This window comes from Desmodus rotundus, chromosome 3, assembly GCF_022682495.2.
Source record: "Desmodus rotundus isolate HL8 chromosome 3, HLdesRot8A.1, whole genome shotgun sequence".
Classification (NCBI taxonomy): domain Eukaryota; kingdom Metazoa; phylum Chordata; class Mammalia; order Chiroptera; family Phyllostomidae; genus Desmodus; species Desmodus rotundus.
The window spans coordinates 150,587,735-150,602,800 of NC_071389.1; positions in this window are offsets into that span (position 1 = coordinate 150,587,735).

Sequence of the window (15,066 nt, forward strand, 5' to 3'; positions counted from 1 at the left end):
CCATTGTTCCCTTACTCATTTAGCTGAGGTAGTCAGGGAAAGAAAGCTCTCTGGAGGAGGTGGCATTTCAGGTGGCCTTAGAGGGAAAGTTTTGGCGAGTTTAGAGAAGAGCATTGTTATGTTCAAGGGGTGGCAAGTACATTGACTTGGCCCATTTGGGAGGAAGAGCTGGAGAGGGAATGGGGGGCAGCTTATGAAGGGTCTGAATGCTAGACTAACCTTAGAGAATTTGAAGTCCAGTTGGGGAAGTGATGCACAGAAAACACAACACCCGACAAGAAGTGGAAGCCCACAGATCGTGATGAAGGGACATGCCATATAGCAGACAGTGTAGGTGAAGGGGTCAGAAATAGGGAGGGAGTTAACATGTAGGGAAGATGTCATAGGGGGTAGTAGAGTCTGGGGGAAAGCTTAGAATTGGGGTGAGCATCATGAGGTGGTGGGGGTGGGGTGGTGCAGTGCACAGAGGCACTTGAACAGCAGTGACCAGGATGATGACTTGAAGATAGGTGTCACGGAATCACTATTCTTGGGGTGCATCTTGTCAGGGGGAGGCTAGTTAGGATCCCGGCATTGCCTTTTTCCAAGGGGACTGTGCTAGTCTGCTACCATAACAAAAATACCACAGATGGGGTGGCTTAAGCAACAGAAATTTATTTTCTCACAGTTCTGGAGTCTGGAAGTCCAAAATGCAGATGTCCTCAGGTTTGGTTTCTCCTAGGCTGCTCTCCTTGGCTTGCAGTACTGCCTTCTTCCTGTGTCCTTCCATGGCCTGTTCTCTGTGTGCGCCCCTCCCTGGTAGCTCTCTTATAAGAACTCTGGTGATGTTGGATTAGGACCCCCCCTCATGACCTCACTTAACTTTAATTATCTTTAAAGGCCCCATCTCCGAGTACAGTCACATTGGGGGTTAGGGCTTCAACATATGATTTGGGGGATACAGTTCAGTCCATAATAGGCACCTAAGCATGTCACTGTTTTTTTTCTGTCCCTTACCAATATCATCCTCTAACAAAAGGAAGTACTCAGGAGTGCCTTTTCTCCAGTCTAGAGGTTAGAGTCTGGTGAGGTGGCTTAGCTAGCAGGTAGGATTTAATCCACCAGACTGGTCCATACCCCCAATTCATTCTAGAGCTTCTTCAGGACAAATAACAATGTTAACAGTGTCCTTATTTAGGGGAAGGGAGAGAGAGAAACATCAATGTGTGGTTGCCTCTCACATGGCCCCCACTGGTCCCCAGCCTGCAACCCAGGCATGTGTCCTTAGTTGGGCAACCCTTTGGTTTGCAGCCCATGCTCAATCCACTGAGCTACACCAGCCAGGGCCAAATAGCAGTGTCCTTAAGAAGGGGAAACTCATTGTTTTCTTCTGAGCCAAAGGGCATGGAGACTTAAGCTGCTACAAAAGTATTTTAAAACCAAATTGAAGTGATTTGGGATCACCTAGAGTTTTACAGTCCAATAGAGTAGGCACTAGCCACGTGTGGCTGTTTAAATTTAAATTAATTAAGAAAAGTAAAAAGTTCCATTCCTCAGTCACTAGCCATATTTCAAGTGCTCACTAGCCACACGTGGCTAGTGGGTAGTGAGTAGATGGCACAGACTGGGAACATTCCATCATTGCAGAAAGTTCTCTTGGACAGCACCCATCTGGAGGTCAGTGGTTTACAGCCCTGCCTGCCAATCAGTTCACCTATAGAGGTTTAAAAAAAGGCAAGTGTCCCGGCTCCACTTAAGAGATTTTGGGTTGGGAGATCTGAAGTGCAACCTGGTATCTCTCTTTCTCTTTGTACTATGGCTTTGTAGCCAAGATTAAGACAGGATTGCACTAGTGCCTTGAAGGCAAGAAGTGGGTCTCTTCCTTTCCCCAGGATGTAACCCCACACCTGGTACAAAGTATGTGTTCAGGACAAATGTGCAAGTAGTGTGGGAATCTGGTTTTGGAGACATGCCCCAGGGTGCCCGTAGAATAACATGAGTGTCCGCAGAGGTGTTGCTTTTTCCCAGGGATGGTGATTCAAATTCCAGTTCAGAGGAGTGATGGAAGTTTCAAAATCTGCACATGCTTGCACACACACACACACACACACACAACACTCAACTTGACAGAAGCCAAACTCTGCTTGGTGCTGGGTGATTCTGAGACTCTGACGGGTAGAGTGTGTTGGAGAAGGAAGAGACTCTTTCTATTCTTTATTCCCTTATTGAAATAGGGTGGTTTAAAGATTGTCCTGAATTTGACCACTGTGTAGTCATTTTCCTTTCTCAATTCAACGAACATTTATTGATGTCTACTGAGTGCCATTGCCCATGCTAGGCACTGTAGGGAGTGACAGAGGTGAATTAGGTGGTCCTTTGCCCTTATGTTGCTCACTGTCTGGTGCTGGGAGACACAGGCATATAATTATAGTATAAATCAAATGGAAAATGTGTGCGAACAAGTTCTAAACACAGTGCACTGGGCACACTGAGGAAACGATTAGCCCTCAGAGTGTAGGTAGGAGGTGTGTGTTCCTGTGAGAACAGGACGGTGTTTGGAGAGTTCTTCTTTCATCGCTTGTTCAATCTTGCGACTTTCATGGACTGGCTGTTCAAAAAGGGGGCCACCGTGTCAGATCTCTCCAAGAAATTTCTCGTCCCTAACTGCAAGGGGATAGAAAACAGCATGAAGGGAGGAGTTCCAGTGCCAGGAATTGGCAGGAACCAAGGGTTAGGTATCACTTTATGGAAGACAGGAAGTGGGGCTTCCTTTTTGATTTCTTGTTTAGTGAACCTCCAGGATGGAAAACTACACCAGGTTGTGTCAGGAGGTCTCCAAGTGCTGGAGCCAAAAGAGACCAGAAACTCAACCTGGGCATAGCTGTGCAGGAAAAATACATGGAATGGAGGAAAACAGAGACCATGGCCCAGCACAGACAATGTCTCAACTCTTCAAATATTCTTTTTTTTTAAGATTTTATTTATTTATATTTAGAGAGAGGTAAAGGGAGGGAGAAAGAGAGGGAGGGAAGCATCAGTGTGTGGTTGTCTCTCACATGGCCCCTACTGGGGACCTGGCCCGCAACCTAGGCATGTGCCCTGACTGGGAATTGAACTGGTGACCCTTTGGTTCACAGCCTGCACTCAATCCAGTGAGCTGCACCAGCCAGGGCTCTTCAAATATTCTTGTTTAGGAGGATGTAGACTAGCTGTTTTCTATTTTTTCCTAATGCCCCAAAGAAAGAAATATAATAATTTCAATTGGAGCATGAGACATTGAGGTTAGACACACGGATAAACTTCTCCGCTATGACCATCAGGTGATGCAGAAATAAATTGCTTCGGAGGGAGCTGAATTGCTTTCTTCTACAGAAGCCTTAGTGCCAGCCTGGCCCCAGCCCAACCTTACCAGTCAAGGTTGAATTATAATGTATTTGGGGAAACTAACTTTCCCTCCTTGTTTTGACCCACATTCTGTCAAAAACAAAACAAACCCACACAAACCAAAACAACTGCAATAAAAATTCCCTGCGTACCTTCTTGCCCATTCTTCTGCCCCTACATCCAGCTCAAGGATCTCAGCCTGATGTCAGTGTCTAGGTCCAGCTTGCAGAGGCAGTGGCTGAGAGCCCAGAATAGTCCTGCATTGTAGCCGGTGCCAAGTCAGGTTGCCATTTACATTTTTGTTAATTGAAGCAGCTTGACCCTTATCATTTCAGGCCAGCAATTTCCTGTCTGCAGTTGGGAGTGTGGGGAGGACATGCCTCTGCAGGTAATTCTGTCCTTCCATCTATCTTGATGGTGCTGACTAACTCCTAGTCCAGACTGCAGAAATGGCTCTCCTATTGCTGCTGATATAGGAGAAGCCTGGCCTCCCACAAATGCCCAGCTTCACCTCTTGGCATCTCAAACTGTCTGTCTTAGGAAGGCCTTCCTGGTGTCTACCCTCAAGCCTACCTGTTATAATTTTGGCTCAGTTTTGTTTATTTCTTTGTTCAGTTTTAATAAACTTGATGACCGATGCAGTTGCCTGTCAGAACCTCATCAGGCGGTACCTTCTGCTGTGGCCTGGGAAAAGAGCAAGATGCCCTTGAAGGAAGGGTTTGACTTCCATCTATGGAAAGGCACACAGTGGAACAATTGGGGTGTGATGGCTTTCCTCCAAGTGTGAGAGTGAATGTGTGTTTTGCTCCTTACCTAACTTTGAAGAAGGTCTGTGTGTGACCCTGTGAGGTCGCTGAGTTACTGGGATCTTGTTCCTGTGTGGAGTAGTATTACTTTGCAAGAACCACTTTAGGGGCAGGGTGATGTGTTTGTTCTCTCTGGAGTGTGAATCTCCATTGTATTACATGCATTTGTTTTTGTCTCTGCATTTTTTAAAGCCTCTCAGATGGACACTTGTGTCATTTATTTTACCCACTTTTGCTGCTCTTGTGTCTTTGTGTCTGTAGTATTTTTGTGTAGTCTCTGCATTTTCATGTATCTTCAGGGTACTTGTGTCTTCTGAGTGTCCTCTGGCTCATTGGGGAGGGGAAAGCAGAAGAAGGAGCCCAGACGCTGAAGGGGAGCCGTCGGGGTGAGGGGAAGCGTGTTGGGTGGGGGTGCACTGCAATCTGTGACTTGGAAAACAGATTTGCGGAGGAGGCGAGCAGCCCGGGCGTGTGGAGCATTCGGGGTGGGAGCGGGGCCGCTCTGGCCCCCAGCTCCTCCGCAATCCAATTAAATAACATTTAAATGCATAACCAGCCCGCGCGGCGATGAGGCTGGAGATTGGAGCGGGCGCGGCGGCGGGCCGCGCGGGCGGCGTTTTGTGGAGCTCAGCGATTCTGGCGGCAATTTCCCCGCTCCGCGCGGCTTTTACGAGCCGGCTCCCGGAGCCCGCCCGCTCTGCCGCGCCCTCCCTGTGCCCCCCCGCTTCCCGCCACTCCCGCCTCCACTTTTTTTTTCTCCCTCGCCGCCTTTGCAGCCTTCTGGTCTTTCTGTAAGCGTGTGGCTCCCTCCGTATCTCTGTCTCTCCATCTCTTTGGGTAGCCTCTGCCTCCCTCCCTGTCTGGCTGCTCCTCATCTCTTTTATGGTCTGCTTCTCATTCCCTCTGTCTCTCCGTCTGTCTGTCTGTCTGTCTCTCTGGGTGTCTGACTCTCACTTGCACGTCCTGTCTTTAGCTCTGCCATCTGTCAACGTTTGCTTCTCTCCCTGCTTCTGCCTCTGACTGTGACCCCTTTTCCTGGCTGATGGTCTCTCTGCTTCTCTCTAAATCACCATCTCATCACAGCTTCTGTTTCTCTTTGCTTTAGTTTTTTGGGGGCCACTCTGGCCTCTGCATCCTCCCACCCCCAAACTCTTCCCCTTAAGTCCCCACAACTCAGAGCCCTGTGACCGGGCTGTTAACTGCCTCACCACACCAGCCTTCACTCCTCAGTCTGCCTCCAAATGTGTGCTAATGGGAAGGGCAGAGGAAGGAAAGGAAGCATAGGTTAAGAAGAAGGGGAAGCGTGGTGGACTTGATGGGCTCAGGCCCAAGTGGACAATGGTGGAAATAGATGTGTCAGCAGTGCGTGATTAGAAGAGACCTGTTCTTCCTTACGTCCTTTAGGAGCTGAGCACGTTCAGTACCAGGGGACTGAGGTGTTTCTTTTTCAGGAGGGCTGGGAGAGTATTTGAGGGACATGATGCCATCAGAGCTTGAGGCTCTTCTGAGGGTTGGATGGAGAGTGGGGTCCTTCCTGAGGAACCAGGGCAAGTCCCCCATAAGGAGGAAGACAGAAAGAAAAATGAGCCATTTTGTTTCTTGTGTGGGATCAGACTCCATTGTCTCCTCTCCCTCTTCACTTCCTTTCTTATTCCTGCTCAGTCCCCTCAACATATGGAGCCTGCCATTTTGCCAGATGCTCCGTACCCATGCAGATTCTGGGGAAGAGGATTCCTGACAAAGAGAACAGCAAGGGCAAAGGCCCTGATGTGAGTGTGTCTGGTGTGTTGGAGGAACAGCCATGATGCTGATACAGCTGGAACAAAGAGAATGAGGGAAGAGAAGTGATAGGTCTAAAGGTCAAGGTTATGGAAACCAGATCATGTACAGACCAATAAGTCGGTGGGGCTTTGCTTTCACTCTGAGTAAGATGGGGAGTCACTGGAGGATTTTGAGTAGAGGAGTGATATAATCTGCCATGTATTGTTACAGAAAATGCTTGCTGCTCTATTGAGACTGGATTGAGAAAACAAGGGCAGAAGCAGGGAGACCAGTTTATGAGCCTATTGTAGTACCAGGTGAGAGATGATAGTGGCCTTTGTCAGGAATCACACACAGGGAGGTGACAGTGGAGGTGGTGATGAATGGTGGAGGTGGTGAGTGGTCAAATTCTGGATATACTTTGCAGAGAGATCCAAGGGATTTGCTGATGGGCCAGATGGAGGGTTTGCAAGAAAGAGTAGAGTCTAGCCCTGGCTGGTGTGGCTCAGTGGATTGAGCGCTGGCCTGCGAACCAAAAGGTCACTGGTTTGATTCCCAGTCAGGGCACATGCCTGGGTTGTGGGCCAGTAGGTGGCGTGCGAGAGGCAACCACACACTGATGTTTCTCTCCCTCTCTCCTTCCCTTCCCTTCTCTCTAAAAAAAAAAATAAATAAATTTTTTTTTTAAAGAAATAGTGGAGTCATGATGAGACCAAGTGATCTGGCCTGAGTGATCAGAACCATGGAGTTGCCCTGAACTGTTACGGATAATACTGTAGTAGGAGCTGGGTTTTAGGGGAGTCAGTTTTGGACATGTTAGGTTTGAGATGCCTGTTAAGCATCCAAGTAGAAGTATCCAGTAGACAGATTGAAATACAGGTCTGGAGTTTAGTAGTGAAGTCCATGCTGGAGATATAAATTTGAGAATCATGAGCAGCACTGAATGAAATCCCTTAAGGAATAAGCACAGATAAAAATATAAAAATTAAAGAACATTTGTTGACCAAGTCTAGACATTTCAATATTTAGAAGTTGTGGAGCTGCAAAAAGAAGGGAAGGAAGGAAGGAAGGAAGGGAGGAAGGAAGGAAGGAAGGAAAGAGAGAGAAAGAAAGGAAGAAAGAGAAAGAAATATGCTGAGACATCACAGCAAGGCTGTTCTGAGAATGGGCTGGCGGGGGCTCTTGGATTGATCATTCCTCATTCCCAGCCACCCAGGTAGGCAGACCCTCATAGCCCAAATCTATGGTCCCAACACACTCACTGGGCCCTGACTTTGTTCTCCAAACTCCACATACCAGCCAGATGGACCGCCTTATGCCACCATGCTCAAGGACCTACATGGGCTCCTGAAACTCAGCATTCTGATCTTAGAGACAGGCAAAGAGAATTGGTGCAGAAAAGGACCTCAAGATCTGGGTTTACCTTTACTGCTTTGCCAGTAGGGAAACTGACATCCTGAGTCCCTCTACCAGTAGCTGGACAGGGCTCCCAAGACATAGTAGAGTGCCCTTTATATCATCATGCGCTGCCTTTTGGATCACTTCTCAAAAAGCAACAAATGTTTACTGAGTACCTAGATATGTGTATACTCTCTGTGCAGAATAGCAATGGAGGACTCTAAGGGGTACAGTGGAAACAATTCTTGCCCTCAAAAAGCTTGAACTAAGGACCCCTGAATCATTTTCTCATCTCTTCACTTTGATTCCTTTTGACTTCCCAATGTGGACTGTCTTTTTCCCCATTTTATACCCTAGGTCTTTCCTTCTCTCCAAACCTTTCTTCTAGAACCCTGGCCAGATCCCCTGTATTACCCTAATCCATTAGGTACCTCAAGCCCCACACCCAAGGGTGTTTAACTCTCTTGCCCTCATCTATCATACCCAATCTATATGCAAGTTCTATCAGCCCTGTCATCCAAATATATCCCAGATCTGACCACGTTTCACAATCTCCACTCATACAGTCCTAGCCAAGAGATTTTGTCTTGCTTGCATTGCTGACCACAACAGCCCCCTGACAGTATCCTCTGCTTCTGCCCCTACAGTCCATTCTCAACACAGCAGTTACTTTCAGTCACCGGAAGTCCCCAGACTGTCTCCTGAGTCTGTGTGCTTTTTTACTATTTCTGTGTCCTTTAAATTAGCCTTGGTCACTTTTCCTCCAGCTGTGACCTATCTTCTTTCCTCTGAGCTCCTGAGGTGGAGGGTGCTGGAGGGACTGGGGCTCTTCTCCATTCATGGGGGTGCTGAGGACCCCTGTTGTGCTTGGAGTGGGATGGGGGACATTGTGTTATCCTAACTTCCATCTTCTCTGTTTCTTCCTATTCCCTGGTCTCCCTCGTTCTCATGATTTCTTCCCTCCTGTCCCACTGACCGATTCTGTTTTTGGACTGGGGGATTGGGATCCCTTACCAGCATCGGGGTCTTGAGAGATTCTCCAGTCAAACACACCCCTGTTCCTGATCCAACCATCCCTTCTACCCTGGAGGGGGGTGGTGCTGGCCTGGGACAACCAGGTGGGGAACATTGATCTCATCCTGTCCAGCCTGGTCTGATTATTCACCATTTTCTCTCCAATGCCTAGCATGGCACTTCTGTAATCAGTAGGTGCTTAATAAATATTTATTGAAAGGATTAATGAATGAATGAATGAATGTCTTAGGCATTCAGCTTCCCTGTTGGGCCCCAGGCCTAGCCTTTCTTGTTCTTTAAACTAGTGCTTTCACACGTTAATGTGTACATAAACCCTGGGACTCTTGTGCAACTGGGGAATTGGATTGACTAGGTTGGGGCCTAGGTTGACTAGGGGCCTGAGGGTTTGCTTTTCTAACGTATTTCCAGGGGTGCTGATGCTGCTGGTTCTTAGATCAGTTTGAGTAGCAAGACTTTAAGGAGAGGTGTCTCTCAGGCAGAAGGACCCCCACCCACACTTAAAATTGAAAAAGAGAATGATGAAGATTGAGAGAGACTGAGAGAAAGTGAAAGAGAGGAACCAAAGGAAGAAAGGAAGGAAGTCTGCCACCATTGGTTTAATGCCCCCAAAGCCCCTCAGAAGTACCCATCCCCACCATCACAGGATTCTTGGAAGCCTCTGCAGTGTCCTCTGCAGCAGCCTTGTCTTTCCAAGGCCTCACCTCTAACTTGGGGTCTGGGACTCTGGAGACCACCACTGTGTCTCTGGCCTCTTCCTTCTGAGAACCCTGGGAATCACAGAAAAGACAGCTTGCCAGAGAACAGGTTTGGAGTTTCCCTTCAGTTCCACAAACATTACCCAGACTACCTCTTAGCACCAGGGACACAGAGGCAAGAAGCCCATCCAGTGGGGAGGGAGACAGCTTGCATTACTGAAAGATATTGGGATTTGAATTTGGTCTTGGAAGAGGATGGGGAGAGCTTTGATGAACATATGGGATTCCCAGGAACTGTTGGAAAGTGCATTCCAGGAAAAGTGGGCTAGAAACAGAATGGGTCAGAGCATGTTCCTTGAGCCATAAGGGAACCAGCAGCTGGGGACAGGGGGAGTGATGGAGGAAGGACAAATTATAGGAGCTCAATATGGGTGGGCATGAAGGAGAGCTCTAAATGCCAGTTCTGAGGAATCAGTAATTTGGTGCGAGTGCAGATTTATTTTGTATGCATTAGGGAGCCATGAAGGGAGTTGCATGAGGAAGTGTGTGTATTTGGAAGAAGTGCTTTGGGGAAAGGCCTTGCCTATAGGTGTACCTGACCTACTGTGGAGGGCCCCTTCTCTGAGAGAGTTGTCTTGTCAGTCTGTCTGTACTCACTGGAGGCTCCGTCAGGCTTTGAAGGTGAGAGGGTGGTGCCTGGGATTGGGAGGAGTTGGGGTGGGTGTCTTTTTCCCCACTGTAGGGAAGAGCTAATTTTGTTATGTAGGAAGTTTTATGAACTTCTCTCTTAACTCCAGGTTCTTTTACCCAGGAGCCTCTGATGAGGACAATCTATGCTTCGGGAAAGGGACAGGGAGGGAAAAATAAGGAGGTCAGTTTTTCATGGTGGCGGAGCAGGTAAAAGCATGGCTGGTGCAGGACACCAACCCATCTGCTCAAGACTGTGCTTCAGTATTCAGTCCCACCACCAGCTCAACCCCCCACCAAGTGTTTCAAGACCCTGGAGTGGGTGTCCTGGGTGTGTCACCAGTGCCATGTGCTTGGAGTCTTTCCTGCCTAGATACCTTCAGTGCTACCAGGCCAGGTGTTGGTCTTTCTAAAACCAGCTTTTAGGTTTAAACTGTGTGTATTTCACACACAGGCATATATGGGTGTAGGCCTTTTTTGCCTGCTGCTGGGGAAGGGGCAGCATTTTTGCAATTGTGTATAGGAGCCCCTCATGCAAATCTTGGGTTTTCCCTGACAGGAACCTATGTCTTTCCTCCCTGTGTATTCCTGTCCTCCATCACTCTCTTACAGGTTCTCATTCCTCCTGCAGGCTGGAAATTGCGCCAATTGGGAGGGCAGACATTGTTTCTGTGGGAAAGCATGGGTTATTATTTTCATCTGATTTATTTGGGTTCCCAATGATCCCCATGCCGATGTGCTAACAAGCAGGAGCAGCCAGGAGCAGCCATCATCAGTATTGCATGAAAGGTGGAGAGATTGATGGGCAGCCAGAGACTTTGTCCTAAATGGGCCATTCAGGTATGGGACGGGGGGCTTAAAAGGGCTTGGGGCAGGAAGCCAGTCTGATCCTCAGTTTCTCAGCTCTGGGACAACTTAGTGTGGGCCCTTCCTCTCCCTGAGTCCCATGGCCTCCCACCTTTACATTGCTTACTGCTCTTAAGCTCTTCAGCCCGGTGCCCTCCGATTCTTCTACAGCAGATGTGCCCGGCACATCTCAGGTCAACTCTCTTTGAACTTGTATAGTGAGGAGAAAAGTCTGTGTCCTTGGTGTTGATCACATCTTTGATGTGTGGCACATAGTAGGTACTCAGTGCACAGAGACAAAGTGAAGAAATTTCTGGTGTCAGTGAGGAAGATTTTTAGCTACTGTCTGGTTTCATTTATTTCCAGTGTTAAAAAGCAGAGGGCGCCCTCACTGGTGTGGCTCAGTGGAAAGGTTGCCAGTTCGATTCCCAGTCAGGGCATGTGCCTGGGTTGTGGGCCAGGTTGGGGGTGTGCAAGAGGCAACTGATTGATGTTTCTCTCACACATCGATGTTTCTCTCCCTTTCTCTCTCTCTAAAAATAAATAAATAAAATCTTAAATTAAAAAAAAAACAGAGGGCTAAGTTTTGGGTTCCTCTGCAGTAACTACCCATCCTTAGGTTTTCTTTCTGGGGACATTTTCTCATCCTTATTTGTTTATATGTTCCTGTTCTTTCATGGGTGTTTTAATGGTTCTATTATGTCTCTGTCTTATATGTTGGATTATCAGATCTTTTGGGGAGGGGTGTGTGAAAAACAGCATCTCAGAAAATATTGTTGTATTTCACTTCAGCTGCTGTATGATTTCTTTCTGGTTGCTACCTTCCAGGTGGCCCCCAAATGAAGGGGTGCCTATCATATGCCATCACACCAGGTCTTGCTGGTCACGGGGTTAGTTCCCAGAGAGTGAACAAAATGTCAACTTGAAGTTTGGTGAGTTAGCATGATTGAAAGGGGGGAATCAAGGGAGGACAAGAGAAGATGGGAGAAGAGAAAGAGGGTCAAGAAAAGACAGGGGAGAGCAGAGATGAGGCAAAGGGAGGGGCATAGGATCTAGGCCTCAGCTTGTCATCTGTAAAATGGGGATAATAGTCTTGTTGTCAGGAATAAGAGTTAACACGTGAAGTGCTTGGTAGGTAGTAAGTTTTATATCACCGCTTGGTGTTAAAGATCATAAATGGGAGTAATGCTGCCTATATCACAAAGGGTGTCATCAGACTCAGAGCTGGTAAAACACTTTGTAAACTGCAAAATGCTAATGCTTTAGCTGCATAATTGTTACTCCAGTTTCGTAGTTCCTTTGCCACTGTCCTGTCTTCATGCTGATGAAGAGGGAGCTATCAGAAGGAGGTATGGACCCCTGGGGTCTATTCTGTTTAGGGACTGTTTCTTTCCTGCCCTTCTCACCCTCCCTGCTGCCTCACTTCCCCTGGGGCATGGTGCTGAGAAGGCAGAGGCTGGCAGGAGGGGTGCAGGAAGGAGGTCAAGCTGAAAATGGAAGCTGGGGTGGGGGCAGTGGAGTAGCGCCTGCCCGAATCATGTTTGTGTAACCAGCCCCCCAGCTTTGGCTTGTTGTTTTTGTGGATAGAGCTCTTCCTCCTTTGTCTCTCAGCCTGTATTCTGGTCCCGTTTCTTCTTTTCTCTTAGCCACTTCTCCTTATTTCTCTTGCCCCTCAATACTCCCCACAGTCTCCCTTATCCCCTTCCGCTTCCCTGACTCCTGCTCTGAGACTCCATTCATTTTGTGCTCCCCCCACCCATCTGCCTTCCAGACCTCTCCCTGGAGGGTTCTCCTCTATCTGTTCCATCACCCCCCAGCTCTCCCTTGACCTCTTCTCTGTGCCATTCCCTTTTCCCGCTTTCTGCCTCCAAGTCTCCCATCTTCCCCTGCCATTTTCTATTTTCTGGCTCCTTTTCCTTATTGGTTCCTCTGCCCCCTGCTCCCAGCCTTTACCTCTGCTCTCCTCCCTTTCTCTCTCTGTGAGCTTCACTGCTTGGATTTAGGGTCCACTGCATAGTCTTCATTCACATGATGAAATAATTGTAATAACAAGGCTAGAATTTAATGAGCACTTACTATGGACAAGGCACCTCTAAACACTTAATCTCATGTAATCTTCTCAGTAAGCCTGTGAGGTAAGTATTATCATCATCCATGATTTACGAATGAGTACCGTCAGGTGTAGAGAAGTTAAATAACTTGCTGAAGGTCTCACAGATACTAAGTGTTGGAACTTGAATGCAAGACTGTCTGCCTAAGGACCCAGAGCTCTTAACCACAGGAATGGATACTGGCCCTGGGAAAAGCTGTTCCTATTTTCTCTCCTAGTGAGGTTGAAAGAGCTCTCTTTCTTTAAACATCATCTTGGCACCCCCAAATTCCTCCAAAGATCATTTGGTCCTTTCTTGCTCTGCACAAGACTAGCTCTAACCCAGCTGGGGAAGCTCATTCTATATGGCAGCGCTACTAATGATACATTGACAGGCACTGACCTAAGCACTGTATGCATATCATCTCATTTAATCATCACAACAACTGTGTGAAGGAGCTACTCTTCTCATCCCCATTTTACAGATCAAGAAACTAAGGTACAGGGAAGTAAGTAACTGGCTTACGGTCACAAAGTTAGTAAGAAGCAGAGCCAGAATTTGAGCCCAGGCATTTTGGCTCTGCAGAACCAGCCCTCCTTAACCATGGCACTGCTTCATTTGCTTCCTGGGCGACAGGTTTCAGTCTCCTGCTCATTACTACTAGCCTGGCTGCTTTGAGAAGTTCCTGTGGTCCATCCTACCCCTCAGCTGCAGCCTGTTTCTGTGGCACTGCTGTGGTGGCGTAATCTTTGCCACCAGCCCTCCAGATCTGGTCAGACTGCCAGCCCTAATCAGTATCTGAGGGGATTTATTGGCTGCTGTCCCCTGGGAGCAGGGACAAGTGTTTTCCTCTCCAGCCCTGCTGTGCTGCCTCCCAGCCTGACAGCTCCCAGCTCCCTTGGTTCCGGCCCATCGCGGCAACTGATTTACCTCTGTGGCTGGGGGATTTAGCTGCTGTCCTAGCTCCTACTATAAATCCCTGGGCAAGTAACCGAGCTCTGCATCAAAGAGGCTGACAGGGGAGCAAGCCAGGAGCAGATGGCCGCTTTGGCCATGGATGGAAAGGGCAAGGGCAGGCGGGGAAGGCTCCAAGGCTTTCTTGTGCACCCCTGGCCACAAGGCCAGGTGGCACTTTGCTCAGGCCCATGGGGTTTCCCTTAACTTTCAGAGGGTTAAACTGCCCTATCCTAGCATTTCTTGACCTTCAGCACCAACGGGTTCTGGTTAAAATTGAGTTTTATCCCTGCTGCCCCATCTGAAGTCTATTTGCCTGACATGGCTGCAGAAGGAGAGAATTGACTGCCTGCCATCCCTGGGTTTGATTATGCTTCAAAGAGTCAAGCATTGCTTGGCTTCCTAGGGCCCCATACAGCACATTTTGGATGTAAGTTCTGCCCTCCTGAGAGAGGCTCAAACTGAAGCAGGAAGTGGTAAGAACTTCCCAGTGGGAAGGGGTGAAAGATTCCCAAATGCAGGTGACTTAGGCTGGGGGCCGAAGGAGACCTCTAAAACATGGGCCTGAGTCAGGCTGGGTGACTCTCCAAAGGGTAGAAGTACTTTCTGAAAGGGAAGAGGGAGAGCTGTGGTAGCCGTGGTTGAGGTCCTAAATCTTCCACTCTGGGGCCCAGACTCAGGAGCACGTCATGGCTCTTCTGAAGTCCACGTTGAAACGGGACGTGTAGTGCTGGGTAGAGTCATCCTCCTATCAGTGCCTCTTGCTTTTTTAGTTTCCTCTGACCCCTCTTTCTCTGAGTCCTTCAACACCTTCTCCCTGTCATTCCTGCCCGGTCCTCTCCGTTCCTTTACATTTATCTTATCTTTCCCATGGTGTCGGCTCTCTGTACCCAGAAAGCACTTCTGTTGCGTGACTGACCAGCCAGAGGTGGTGGGTGGTGAGCTGAAGCTTGGGGCTCTGATTTTACTCCCTGGAACCTCACTCGGCCTGAGCCTGTCCCTGGTGTCCATGCCATTTTGTTCTTATACTCCTCATCCATCTTCCCTGTCCCCGCTTCCTGCCCCCCCTGGCACGGCTGCCTCTGCCTGGGAGATTACAGACACTGAATCAGCAGCCAGTGCCACATTCTGCTGACAGGGGACTTTCTGCCACTGAGGGCTTCTTGCTGGGTTCAGGGCCCCTCCTGGGGCCTGGGGATTTGGGGTGAGGAGAAGGAAGGGCTAGAAGGAGAACAGGTGGGTGGAAAGGGAGAGGTGAAGGGCAGCAGGTAAAGGAGAAAGGAAAGAGAATGGAAAGATGGGGAGGGGGTAAAGAAGAGGGATTTGCAAGAAGAAACTATAGGAAAATAAGAAAAAACATGGAGAGATGGGAAGAGAGAAGCAGATGATGGGGAGAAGGGAAAGAGAGTGCAAGAAGGAGAGGGGAAGGGT